We start from the raw sequence: 13966 nt of genomic DNA on the forward strand, positions 1-13966 counted from the left end.
TAAAATACTCTCCTATGCACTATAATACTGGTTAGTTTTACTACGGTGACGGTTAAAGTGTCAGTAATCACTTTTAAATCATCGATTAAAAACAAGCGTGGATCAGAATAGCATTTTAATAAAATTTGACTCTTTTTATCGATGTCTTAAAACGTTTGGTATAATTAACTATTATTAGCGACACTTTGACTGTTGGTAAAACATGTTGCCGAAATTTTAAAAATAATTTTAGCGATATTTCAACCATCGGTAATTATAGTTAATTTATTTTTTATTAATTTTGACAAAATAATTGCTGCCTCCCGTAGGAGTCTGGGCCGTGTCTCAGTCCCAGTGTGGCTGGTCATCCTCTCGGACCAGCTACTGATCATCACCTTAGTAAGCTATTGCCTTACCAACTAGCTAATCAGACGCGAGCCCTTCCTCGGGCGGGTTCCTCCTTTTGCTCCTCAGCCTACGGGGCATTAGCAGCCGTTTTCAGTTGTTGTTCTCCTCCCAAGGGCAAGTTCTTACGCGTTACTCACCCGTCCGCCACTGAAAACACCACTTCCCGTCCGACTTGCATGTGTAAGGCATGCCGCTAGCGTTCATCTTGAGCCAGGATCGAACTCTCCATGAGATTCCTCGTTGCATTACTTATTGTTTTCTTACTCGTAGACAAAGCTGATTCAGAATTCTCTTTCATTCCACGGCATAACTTGTATCCATGCGCTTCATATTCGCTTGGAGTTCGCTCCCAGACTAGTGGAGCTGCACTCATAATGCCTGAACCCCCTTTAGGTGAAGATGAAAAGGCCCTGCCCATCAACATCTGTAGTGGAAGCTTCGGCCACTTCCTGGTTAATAGCCTACAGCTAGCTTGTCCCTCTCTTTTTAAGAAGTGTTTTGACACCCCTATCTTTCTTGCTTTTTCGATAGCCTTTAGTATAGGAGTATCTCTAGTGGTCCCGCCTAACTCTTCGTTATCTATCCGAATACCTATAACTATCTTCCTCTGTTCCACGAATAAGTTAAGGGACTTGGAGTACCCGCCGGAATGAGTCTCCCTCCTTTCTTCTTTGTTTATACTTAAGTATGCTCTGAAGACAGAATGAACGGATCGAGAATTTAGTGAAAAGTTAGAAGAAAAATAGGAATAATATCTACAAATACTAATATATAATATATAGATATATATACTATATATATAAATATATATAATATAATAAATATTATATTCAATAATCTTGAATTCAAATTGGAAAATTGAATATTGTATTAATTGATGAAATTGAATAAAATAACTAAAAATAAAATATAGAAATGATAAAAAATTTACTAAAAAAATGTATTTATTTTATTCCACATTTTATTCTAATCTAAAAAAAAGAAAGATTTTAATCTAATATAGAAATAAGATAAAAGCAGGTAGTGAAAATCAAACCCGCATCGTTAACTTGAAAGGCTAGGGGTTATAGTCGACGTTTATTTATCTTCAATAATTAGGACATCGATTATGATTTTTTTTGTCCCATACATATATATATATGTATTAATTATATTTCTTAAACTTGTTGACATTTATTAAAAAAATAATTTGTCTAATTATAACATGAAATATCTGAATAAATTATAAATAGGTGGTGATGGTGGTGGATCGTCTGTTTGCGAGCACTATGAGACCTTGAAAAGAGATAGAGATAGAGGTGGTAAAACACTCGGAGGTGCAGAGATCTCCGTGAATGTTGTCCTTGATGACAAACAACGAAAAAAATGCATGTACATAAACAAAAAAAAAAACAAAAGAGAAAACAATAATAAGACAACCAACACCGGTTTAGAATGTCAAAACAGACCGCACTTTATTAGGTCAATTCGCCAAAAGAGGCGAATCGAGCTATGATTTTAAACCTGTCAAACTAAAAAAATTAGTCGAACCTGCATCACTTAATACGTAGATTTTGGCAGAAAAGGACGGGCCCACATGGTCCGACGAAAAATTTTTCTTTTTAAATGATGTTTTAAAATCGAGTATAAATTTTAAAAATTAAGGTTTCTTCACTCACAACCTCATCCTTTCTTATCCTCCTCTTTCTCAGCCTTATCCACACCTCTCTCTCTCGGCCTTTCTTCAACGTCTCAGTCTCATCCGCCTCTCTATCAGCATCGTCCTTCTCACTCTCACATCATTTTCAACTCTCTCAGATTCCAGCACCAGCACTCTAGCTAGGGGTGGAAAAAGGCCAGGGACCTGCAGTCTGGCCTGTGTTTGGCTTGACCTGGCCTGCCTTGTTATAAAATAGGTACAGGCTCAGACTCTTTTAAAAGTCTTAATATGTTAATAGGCCAGGCGCAGGTTCACTAATTAGTCTTATAGGCCTGTCAGGTCTGCCTGGACCTGTTAAAATATAATTAAATATATAAATAATTATTTATTATTAATAAAATTATGAGATATTTTAAATTTATTATATTTTATTATAAATATTTTTGTATATTTTAAATACGTTAAAAGTTTAAATTTTTTTATAAATATTAAATATATGACATATTACATATAAATATTTTTATTAGAAAATAATTTTTTAAATAATATTTTTATTTTTGTAAAAAAAATTATCAGGCCTTTTAACAGGTTTCAGGCAGGTCAAGTTGAACAACATGCCAAATCTAATACTTTATTACAGGCCAAACTCAGACCAATTAATTGTATAACAGACCAGGCCTGTTAAGAGCAAAGCCTGTCCTGACCCTGACCTGTTTCCACTCCTAACTCTAGCAATGTCTTCCTTTAGGTTGGGTTATTCTCCAACAGTGGCTTTTTCTCCAGCGGCAGGCTCCTCTGTGTGATCTCCTGCATCTCTGTTGGTTATCACTCAAAGCTCTCAGTGCCTCGGTCATTTTCTCCATTTCCACTCTCAATCCATTTGTTACAGTCACTTCCCAACGTGGGTTTTGCTTCTATTGATAAGCTCTACTTCTACATTCTCTTCCCTTCCTGTAGCTACGTTCTTCTAAGTTTGATTGATTTAATATTTTTAATTTTTAATTATTTATTTTAAAATTTTTAATTTGCTATGCTAAGGATTCTGTTTTAGGAATTTGTAGCAGTGGTTTAAATTTTCTGTTTAAATTTTTGAATTGTACTTGAATAAAGAAAAAAGTTAGGTAACCCGGCCTGTCAATCTATTCACCGAACATAAAATGGGGCAAATTAGAGGTTTAGGCTCGTTTGAGTTTAGAAGGATGGCTCGTTCCGCCCCGTTTTAAGGCATGTTTTGACAAGACGGGTAGGCCGCTTTGACATTGCTACCTCCAATATTGTTATCGACAAAAGTTCGTTCTAACAGTCATTTTTATTTATTTCATATCAATGTAATATTCAGTTTTAGGCAGATATATGCTGTAATAGTTATAGTAGTTATACAATGTTAGCAACTCTTTAAAAAGTATTGTTAATATTAAAATAATTTTCTTTTACTATTTAACAATTTTTTAATTTAAAAATTATTACTAAAATATAAAAAAGTATGACTTAAATTTATTAATTCTTTTTAAGTGTCGTTAAAGTTCTTTAGCTACTATAACCATGCATTCATTGCATTGACACGACTGATTCCTCCTAAGTATTGTATCACTCACAATACACCATTTATCCTTAAAGATTACAATATTTCTACTATTAAAATCACATAACTGTTTAAAAAAAAACTGTAAATCCATAACAAAATTTTCTCCTTGTACCTCTCGTTACTCCTTTCTAGCTTAGGTAACTTTTTTTCATAGGAGTTGGCCGCATTCAAATCATTCGGAGCTGTAATAACTAGGCAAAGTTCCATGCACATCACGTGTATACTTGAGCAATAAGATTATGTTTATTTATAGATACAAGACATTAAAATAGAGATATAGAAATATAAAATTATGTTTGATAGATGAGATATGAATATAGATACAGAAATTATTTTTTTTTATTATTTTTATTCATTTTTATAATTATATTTTTATTAATATATTTTTCTTTTTTAAATTTTTGTATAAAAAATTAAAATAAATTAAATTTTTATAATTTATTATTTTTAAATTTAATTTATCATCAAATAAAATATAAAAACATTAATTTTTATGTCTATTTTTTATATTTTATTCTTAATGTTTAATTTTATTCTATTCTCGTAACTAAACGCAACCTAAATGTTCAATAATCTTCGTCTCTCTGCATAAATTACATGCATTGTATATCTGTTCTCTAAGAAGTTGAGCCTCCCTTTCTAATGCCGAGAATTTCACATATACCAGTGTACTAGACTGGTATACTGCTGTTCCAATATTTTTAGATGTTAAAAATATGAGATTAAACTGAAGTAATGATTTATGTATTATTAAGTGTATTCAAGTTGTTTATTTAAATTGTTTAGAATAATACAATATAAAAGATTATTTATAGGTATTAAGAGAATCCTAATAATAAAGACATAATCTCTTATAATAAATACTCAGATATGCTAAATAATACTAATTTATCCTACTTATATTCTAACACTAGACATTAAAATTTATAATAAAATATTTGAAAAGTTGGGATTTTAATTTTGAGAGAACTTGCAGGTGGACATTTTTTGATAGAGTATGGTGAGAAAGAAATCCCTTGTTCGGTTAACCCATTGAAAAGAGAGAATAAAAGTATAGTGATGTCGTGATGGGTCTTGTATAGCTAGGAAGTTATCTTATTTGAGGGAGTTGCAAGTTGCAACTATGAACGGGCCTTATTTGCACGAGCAAGCCACGGGAGCATTGGATGAAAGATTGCGAAAATTAATTTTGATATATGGGTCACTCGTGAAATGCACATTGCATTGGTATGGAGTCGCCAGTATCTCGCTGGAAACGTGAGGCTGACACTGCTATTACGTCAGTTTCACGCAGTGTCAGTCGAAAAAGCCCCTCCTCTTAGCCGGCGACGTTCCACCTTCCGACGTCTCATTTGTGTCACTTAACAAATATACTAGTGTGACGCTTTCATACATTCATCTTTCGCCGTCTAACTTCTTTGCGAACGTCCGATCGTGCTGCACCAACTTTGGACAACCTTTTTTGCGCTGTCCACCCGCCGCCGGTTGTGCAGTCTTTCTGCAGCCAATTTGATGATGATTGCTTATTCTGTTTATTTATTTTCTTTTTCTTCTACTTCAATGATTAGTTTAAGATAGTCATTTTAATAGGTATGCGGATGATTATTTTAATTCCTACGTGAATGATTATTTTGATTAGATTGAATTTAGTTATATATAATTAAAATATGTTAGATGTTTAATTCATTACATATGAGAATGATTATTTTTATTATTTTAGATATTTTTACTAAAGATAAAGTGAAATAATTATTGATGAAAGTGGGAGTGATAGCCAATTAAAAAAAGAAGAGAATAAAATGAAATGTTTTGATAAATTAAGATTTTAGATAATTATTTTTTGAATTTTTTGAGAATTTAAAATTTAAAATTTGATATAAAATCACTAAATGAAAATGATTTTTATTATTTATTTTTATTGACTTAAATAACTAACCTATTATAAACATTATCAAAATTTTTCATTATCTCCCTAACAAAATCCATATATATTACATCAAATAATCTCTATCCCAATTCCTCGGTGCTTCCCAATTATCAATCCACCCTTCCAAGTTCCAACCACCCCAGTTTATTAGGCTTCTCGAAATTCAACAAACTCTTCATCTGACATTCCCATCTTCCTAATTATATTATCTCTCTCTCCAACCACTGAGGTTTCATTTTAATAGTAGCACAGAATCAACTTGAAAAGAAATAATCACAATAAAAGTCTTTAACTTTGAATAAATAATCAAATTAATTCTTAAAAAATTATATAATTTCTATTTTAGTTTTTAAAAAAAAATAATTAAATTTATTCTTAAAAAATTTTTAATTAATCAAATTAATCCTTTTGTTGATTTCTTAACTAACACCGTTAAAAAAAATGATGTGACCTGTTAAATATCATCTGCACAATATTAGACGAGTCTATTCCACAGTCTCAATAATTAAATCAAATTAGTCTCTAAAACCCTAAAATCATCTACATTCAGCGATAGAGACAACAATACAACTACTCTAAAATCAACAAACAAACATATATTATGAATAAGAATTCATCACATAATGAAATGAATAGTCGCTCATGTAAAAAGCTCGCAATAATTCTCAGGACCCCAAGGAATTATTTTCAAATCTCAAAAGCAAGTTTCTGAGAAGCAAAAGAGGGATAAACTAATAATTTACAGTATTTTTTAACCACAATTCCAATAGATACAAGAGATCTGGATCCCATAATTTTAGCAATTCATTACAAATATCACAAATTTCATCTCAAAATTTTTTCTATTAAACTCAAAATGATTGAAAATATGCCAAATTTAATACCTGCTGTCCTGCTTTTGAAATAAAAAGCTCTGACCAAAATCAAAATTAATACATTGCACGAGTAAAAAGGCAAATCAACCTAAACAAAAATATGTGAAATTAAATAGAAATATGGCTTTGCTTGATGATTACGAGGCCGATGAAGTCGATTTGGTATTTTTAAGAAGAGTATTAATATTAACCATTAGTATTTTTATATAATTTTCACTTCGTATTCTAGGTCCTCAAATAATATCACATAATAAAAGTGCAGCCACACATTAAAAAAAGATTAAAATGATATTTGCAAGTTTATACCACTCAAAAAAAATTTTAAAAGATACAAATGATAAATAAGTTCTCAAATAATTTAAAAACACGACAAAAATTATAAAAATTATCATTATTTTTATAAGTGATAAATAATTTTTATATTTAATAAATAATTTATGTATTTTATCTTAATTTTTGTAAAAATATTTGAATAATTATTTAGATCATGTATACAAAAGATCATAGCAACATTTGATCTCTAGGATTTTAAATTTTTTCAAAAAACATTTTAGTCATTTGCAAAAAGATGGATAATATTAAAAATATTCACTTGATGTAAAATTACCAAATTTTAAAAATAAAAATATTTTAATTTTTTAATGATATTTATAAATTTTTTTATCAAAACTTAATTCTTAAAGTTTTTTTTAGAATATATATTTAATATTTAATTATTTTTTAACATTTGATCTCTAGGATTTTAAATTTTTTCAAAAAACATTTTAGTCATTTGCAAAAAGATGGATAATATTAAAAATATTCACTTGATGTAAAATTACCAAATTTTAAAAATAAAAATATTTTAATTTTTTAATGATATTTATAAAATTTTTTATCAAAACTTAATTCCTAAAGTTTTTTTTAGAATATATATTTAATATTTGATTATTTTTTTATTTTTTTAAATATTTCATAAATTTATTTATCATTCGTTTTTTTAATATTATTTTTGTCAGCAATATAAATTTTTGTATATTAATTTAGTAGTTTACCCAAAAAACAAAAGAGAAATATTAAAAGACTAACACTTTTTATTAATATTAGTCTATACTTTATTTTAATACGTTATTTTTATAATATTAGAATTCAGAATTTAAAGTCTAGAATTAGTACAAAAATATTTTTATTGACCAAAGGTTAACAAATAATAATAAATTTTAATAGTAATGTAATATTTTTTAAAGTAAAATTTATTATCACAAATAAAAACAAATTGGATTATTAATTTTTTAATATAACTTTCAATTTTCAGTAACTATATATTTTTTTTGGTAGCCATCATCACTCAGTTTTTTTTTGTGTTGTTCAATATTTTATATGAAAGTTAAATTTAAATTTGTTCATATATATCTGTGATAACTTTAGTTTGTTCGTAAAATTAAATTAATTTTGTATTCGATCACAATGTATATTAAAGTGAAAGTTTTTTCATATTCATTATTTTGACCATATTATAATCACACTTTATATTTGGGGACCATAATAAGATAATATACCTTCTTATTAGAGAATAGAAAAAAAAGTATTGATATTATATGTATATTTTAAAAATTATACATTTATAAATTAATGTAAAATTTTTTTATAATAATTAAATTGATTTTATATGTATTTTTAAGGAGTTAAGTTATTATCTATTCATTTATCTTTTGCCATGTGTAATATTTTTTTTAACTTAAATTTTAATGTTTTAAGTATTTAATTATTTATTGTCATTCTGTTATTATTTGGTGTAGTTGGTGTTAAACACTTAAATTCCTTTAATCGTTTAGCCACGTAAGCAGCGGTTGGTTTTTCATTATCCTTTGCGTTAATTTATTATCATTTTAGGGATATTTTGGATATTGTACCTCACACAAAAAGACAAAAATTTGACTTACTAACTATGGTACCTGGTATACTGCTATTCCAATAAAATAGATGGAACGTGTAAAAATTTTCCTATAGTTTATAAAAGACTAATACATACACTTTTAAAATTCCCCTTATTATTTTGATTGAAAATGCGAGAAAAGTCAAAATAAGAATGTGGTAAGTAGGGTAGGTATTTGTCATATACTATCGTTGATTAAATTTGTTCATACTCTGACTTAATATTAAGACTCAAATTTAAATAACACATAAAAATCTAATCCATAAGATTTGTTTTCCCCCACAATCGATTTTTTCGTAAGAGGTCGGATTTGACATAGATTCCGTTACGAAAAAGTTGGAAGAGAAAGTTAGTAGGCAGATAACACTCAGTCAAATAAATAACTGTTTATAAAATCTTTCAATCTACTTTTAGGAATCAAATCTCAAATCTTTCTAAAATAAATAGATGGTTATCCTCCTTAAAAGGTAGAACCACTCTAACAGTAGTTATAGGTTCACTACTATAAGTATATTGACATCTCTCAAGTATCTCTAAGTTTTCATACTCTCTAAAACTGCTTAGACCCCTTGCTTATACACACAAGTCGGACGGAAGCCCTCAACCAGAAGCTAAGACAAAGGACTTTCCTCCTCAAACGATCGAGCCAACATTATAAATCTAACTCACTAATTTCTGGTTACCTGACGTAACAAAATTAAAGAGCAACTAAGGGCGAAATTAACATACAATTTAGAGAGGAACTGAAATTTAATTTTTGAATATAAAAAGATAAAAATAAAAATTTAAGACAGTTTATAAGAAAAAATGAAATTTAAAAGGGACCATTTACACAATGAGAGGCTGTGTCCCTGAGGTCAACTAATTATGGAGTAATAATGTACCAAAAAGAATTATTAGCTAAATAATCCATTACACAAGTTCATTAGAAAAAATGATCCACTAAAATACTACACAACCAATAAATGCTCGATGCAGGGAGAGGGAATAAAGACTTCCTAACCTGTGGTTTATGAATACAGCAATGCTACAATGTTACTATGTTAGTATAATTTACTGTTTTTTTATGGATAAATAACCAATAATATTTAAAAATATTGACTAATGTTAAACTATTAGATTCAACGTATTAGATTGTTGCTTAAAAGTATCAATCAATATAAACTAAAATTATCAATCATGGATATTAACATTTGAAGAATCATATATGATTCTACCAGTGACGGAAGATGAAGTTTCGTCATGATATATACTACATATATGTCCGGAATATGAAGAGGAGTATTAGAAGAGATCATCATAATTTATTATTTTTATTATTAATTAATTATTAATATTTAAAATTATAAAATAAAATATATTATTATTAGATTATTATATTAAAATAATTAAATTAAAATAATTAAATTAATAATTAAGTAACGATCAAAATAATAAATTTTGATAATTTTTAATATTTTTTTTTAAATGAAGTCCGAATATGACTTTTCATTTTCTGTTGAAACGTTACAATATAATATTTTCATCGTGACGAACAAATTATAATATAAGATATAGATACTATTCTCGATTTATCACTTTCATTATACTTTTTTTTTATTATTAACAAAGGCTGCCATATAAGATAAGCTAAGGGTTTTGCTAACATTAAAAAATAGAGCTAAACATAAATATGGATAAATATCAACACCATATGTGGAATTTATTTTTCATGTTAGCATATATTTTTTAATATATATATATATCACTATTATTATTAAAATATTTTTATAATTTAATAAAAATAAAAAAAAATGTTTTTTATTTAATTTTATAAAAAACGTAAATACTCTTTTTTATGTTAGACAAAAATTATTCTTTAAATTAATCAAATAATTTAATTTTATAATTTTAAATTTTAAATAATTTAAAAATAAAAACAAAAACACATACATTTAATTATTTATCTATACTAAAAGAGATTATTTCAATGTTATTAATGATTCTCCATGAACCCTAATCAATCATTCATACCAAAAATATAAATAAATTAAAAAAATACTAAAAAATATCAAAATGTTCTTTGTTTTATTGGTTTTTCACCCAATATTTAAATCTTAGACTAAATGCTCTCTTCTCTCTTGCTGCCACTAGTCTCTCTCTCGTCTCTTTTCTTTCACACTCGACTCCCTTTTTAGGTTTTCTTCAACAGACTCTTTTCTCCATCCTCTTCCTTCTCTTCTCTCTGATAAAGAAGACGAAGAAGTCTTCTTCTTTTCTCTACTGTGCCCTGCCAAGATCACCGCAGCATTCGTCGCGCGCCTCACTCAGCCGAAGAGAACGTCGTCGCGTCAGAAAGCGTCGCCATCTTTCCTGTTCCAGAGAGTGTTGCCATCTTTCTCGTTCCAGAGAACGTTGTCGTCTTTCTCGTTTTTTCATCACCGTCGTTAGTCTCTCTCTTCTGGTAACTCACTCTCTGTAATTTCTGTGATTTTAATTATTATAACATTATTGTGATTTTTGTAAGTAATGTAATTTGTTTTAATTTCTATAATTTTATATTAATTATTGTTAATTTTGATCATTCTTGCTTGTTTTAATTGAAGCCATAGTGTTTATTTTAATTTTAAGGTTAGAAAATAATTTACTACTATGATATTGAGAAGTTAGTTGAAATAATAATATCTTTAATTCTTCATAGCCTTGATGTGATGATAATTTGATATTCCTCATTCCAACTTTGAGAGGAGCTTAATTTGCTCATGAAGGTGGATTTTGTCTCTACTTTGTCTTTCTAATTTTCTTCATTTGCTTTCTATTTCATTTTTCGTTTTTTTTTTAATTTGTTAGACACAAAAAAAAAAGCATTTTATGCAGACAAATAACTCATCATTATTTATGATAAAATTGTGAAAGAATAAGAAAAGGCAAAGAAATAATTTTTATTGATTATTGATTGATTGAATTGAACATGTGTTGTAAACTATGAGGGTAAAACTAAACATATATAGAGCATTGTCCTATGAAAGATAAAAGTAAAGATAAGATAAGAAGAGAAGATAACATAAAGATAAGATAAGATAAACTAATAAAGACTAAAATTAGAACTGAATTTATGTATTCTGTTGGGCTGAATTTGTGGGCCACAAGACTTCTTTATTGTTGTCATGGGCTAATATAGAAGAGTAGTTTAATACGCCCCCGCAAGCTGGTGGATGGAAGATGTCAATAATCCACATCTTGGATAAGTTCCAATGAAATTGTTGAGGAAGACGCGTCTGACGTAGTGACACGGAGGAAGATGCGTGCAGCGGAGCTTGAGCTGCCGGCGGCAAAAATATAAAAGGAGATGCTGTACTTGATCAGCGATCTTCAAAAAAATGCACGTAGCGGAGCTCGAGCTGCCGGCGGCAAAATAATAAAAGGAGATGCTGTGCTTGAGCATCGATCTTCAAAAAAATGCGTACGTATGATGCAATAACTTCAAATGGCACATAGAGCGCGATAAAAAAAGAGGGCGCGTGGAGCGCAATAAGAGTGCAGATGAAACTGCTAAAACATATGCAGATTAAACTGCTGAAACAAAATGCAGATATGACTGCTGAAACAGAATGCAAACGAAATTGTCGGAAGAAAGGAGGTGCAGACGGAATTGCTGGTAAAGAACCGGGGTAACTAAAACTGGGGTAGGATTTTCACTTGGATGCCTTTAATAAAGATTGGTTGGATCTTGAACTGAAAGATTAATTATTTATTGTGAGAGGAGGTTGAAAAAGATGTAGGGTGATTTCTCACCGAAAGATGATAGCTTATGTATCCTCTTCAAGGAGGATACCAAGGCTCTGATACCATGATAAAATTGTGAAAGAATAAGGAAAGGCAAAGAAATAATTTTTATTGATTATTGATTGATTGAATTGAACATGTGTTGTAAACTATGAGGGTAAAACTAAACATATATAGAGCATTGTCCTATGAAAGATAAAAGTAAAGATAAGATAAGAAGAGAAGATAACATAAAGATAAGATAAGATAAACTAATAAAGACTAAAATTAGAACTAAATTTATGTATTCTGTTGGGCTGAATTTGTGGGTCACAAGACTTCTTTATTGTTGTCATAGGCTAATATAGAAGAGTAGTTTAATAATTTACAAGAATTATCATGCATGTAATTATTCTTCTAGATTATATATATATATATATATATATATATATATATATATATATATATATATATATATATATATATATATATATATATATATATATATATATATATATATACACACACTTAGGTCTTCTTTTGTAGTTGAATATCAAATTGCACAAGATTGTGTCCCCTGTGTGTAGGACTGTACATAATTATAGATAGTCTAAAAACTAAACCTATTTTTGGTTAACTAAATATTTAGATTAAGTTAATTAATCAAATTGGTTTTATATAATAAAACTAATTATTAATCGGTTAAAAAATTTAAAAATCAATTTTTAATCGATTATTAAAATAAAAATCGATTTTGGAAAAATAATCGGTCTCTGTATAAAAAAAAACAATTTTGAAACCAAAAAACTAGTTTTTACACTAAAAAATCGATTTTTATATAAAAGTTAATTTTTTTACATACGAAAATCTAAATTTTAACATTACTTTTTAAATTAAATTTTTTAATCTAAAATTATTATTTTTTTCTTTTTAAATAATACAAGTAACATTTGAACTAATAGCTACAAGATTTGAATCATTATATGCCAATTGCCAAACCCATCAAACACTGCTGAATAATATGCATTCACAGCTTCCATTTCTAAATTAGTGTTAGAATACGAGTAACAAGATAAAAAATTGAAATAAGAGTAAAAAATAAGTAATTAAATCCTACCAAGTTAATTAAAACATTTGTCTATTAAGTCTAATACCTAGAGTGTTTAGAACATAACTAAAAACATAAACAATCAAGATTTTTTTGTCATTTTCAAGCGCAATTGAATTTGGATCCATTGAACAAGTAATGTCCTCTGATAAAATCAAATCTGTACAAAAAAACTATATATATCAAGCTAACTGACAGAAAAAAACTATAAAATAGATATTGGAATCGATAAATTATCATATGATATATTTAAGTGACATTTAATATTTAATTTACCTTGTTCGATCTTTTCAAGCACTTCGAAATTTCAGGTGCAAGAAAAGAGAAAAAATCTCATTTAAGCTAATCTTCGGTGCATACAAGGGCTTCTACCATCTTAAGAGTCAATGAGCTACGATATTGATCAATAGTTCTTTCCCCCGTACTAAAAGCATACTCGAAAACTACTGTTGAAACTCGTATAACCAATATGTCCCGTGCTATATTTGCTAGGACGAAAAACCGATTCGAGTTAGCCTTCCATCATCCTAAAATATCCAAAGGCTTATCATCTGGCTCACAGTCTTCATTCAAACAACGATCAAACTCAAATTTAAGATTGAATTTGCGATCGGTTGGTCGGCGATATAAATGTCTTGATAAATGTCTTTGGCTTTATCACTTGCACTCAGTTGGGAGAGGATATCATCTTAATTTTCTTCATCTACGCCTTGATATAAATTATAAAGTGAATGAAGACAAGAAGATAACTTTGTCTTTAATTCACCGTCCACTTCCACACCAAAA

The sequence above is a fragment of the Arachis hypogaea genome, chromosome 1 (assembly GCF_003086295.3).
Source record: "Arachis hypogaea cultivar Tifrunner chromosome 1, arahy.Tifrunner.gnm2.J5K5, whole genome shotgun sequence".
In the NCBI taxonomy this organism is placed as follows: Eukaryota; Viridiplantae; Streptophyta; class Magnoliopsida; order Fabales; family Fabaceae; genus Arachis; species Arachis hypogaea.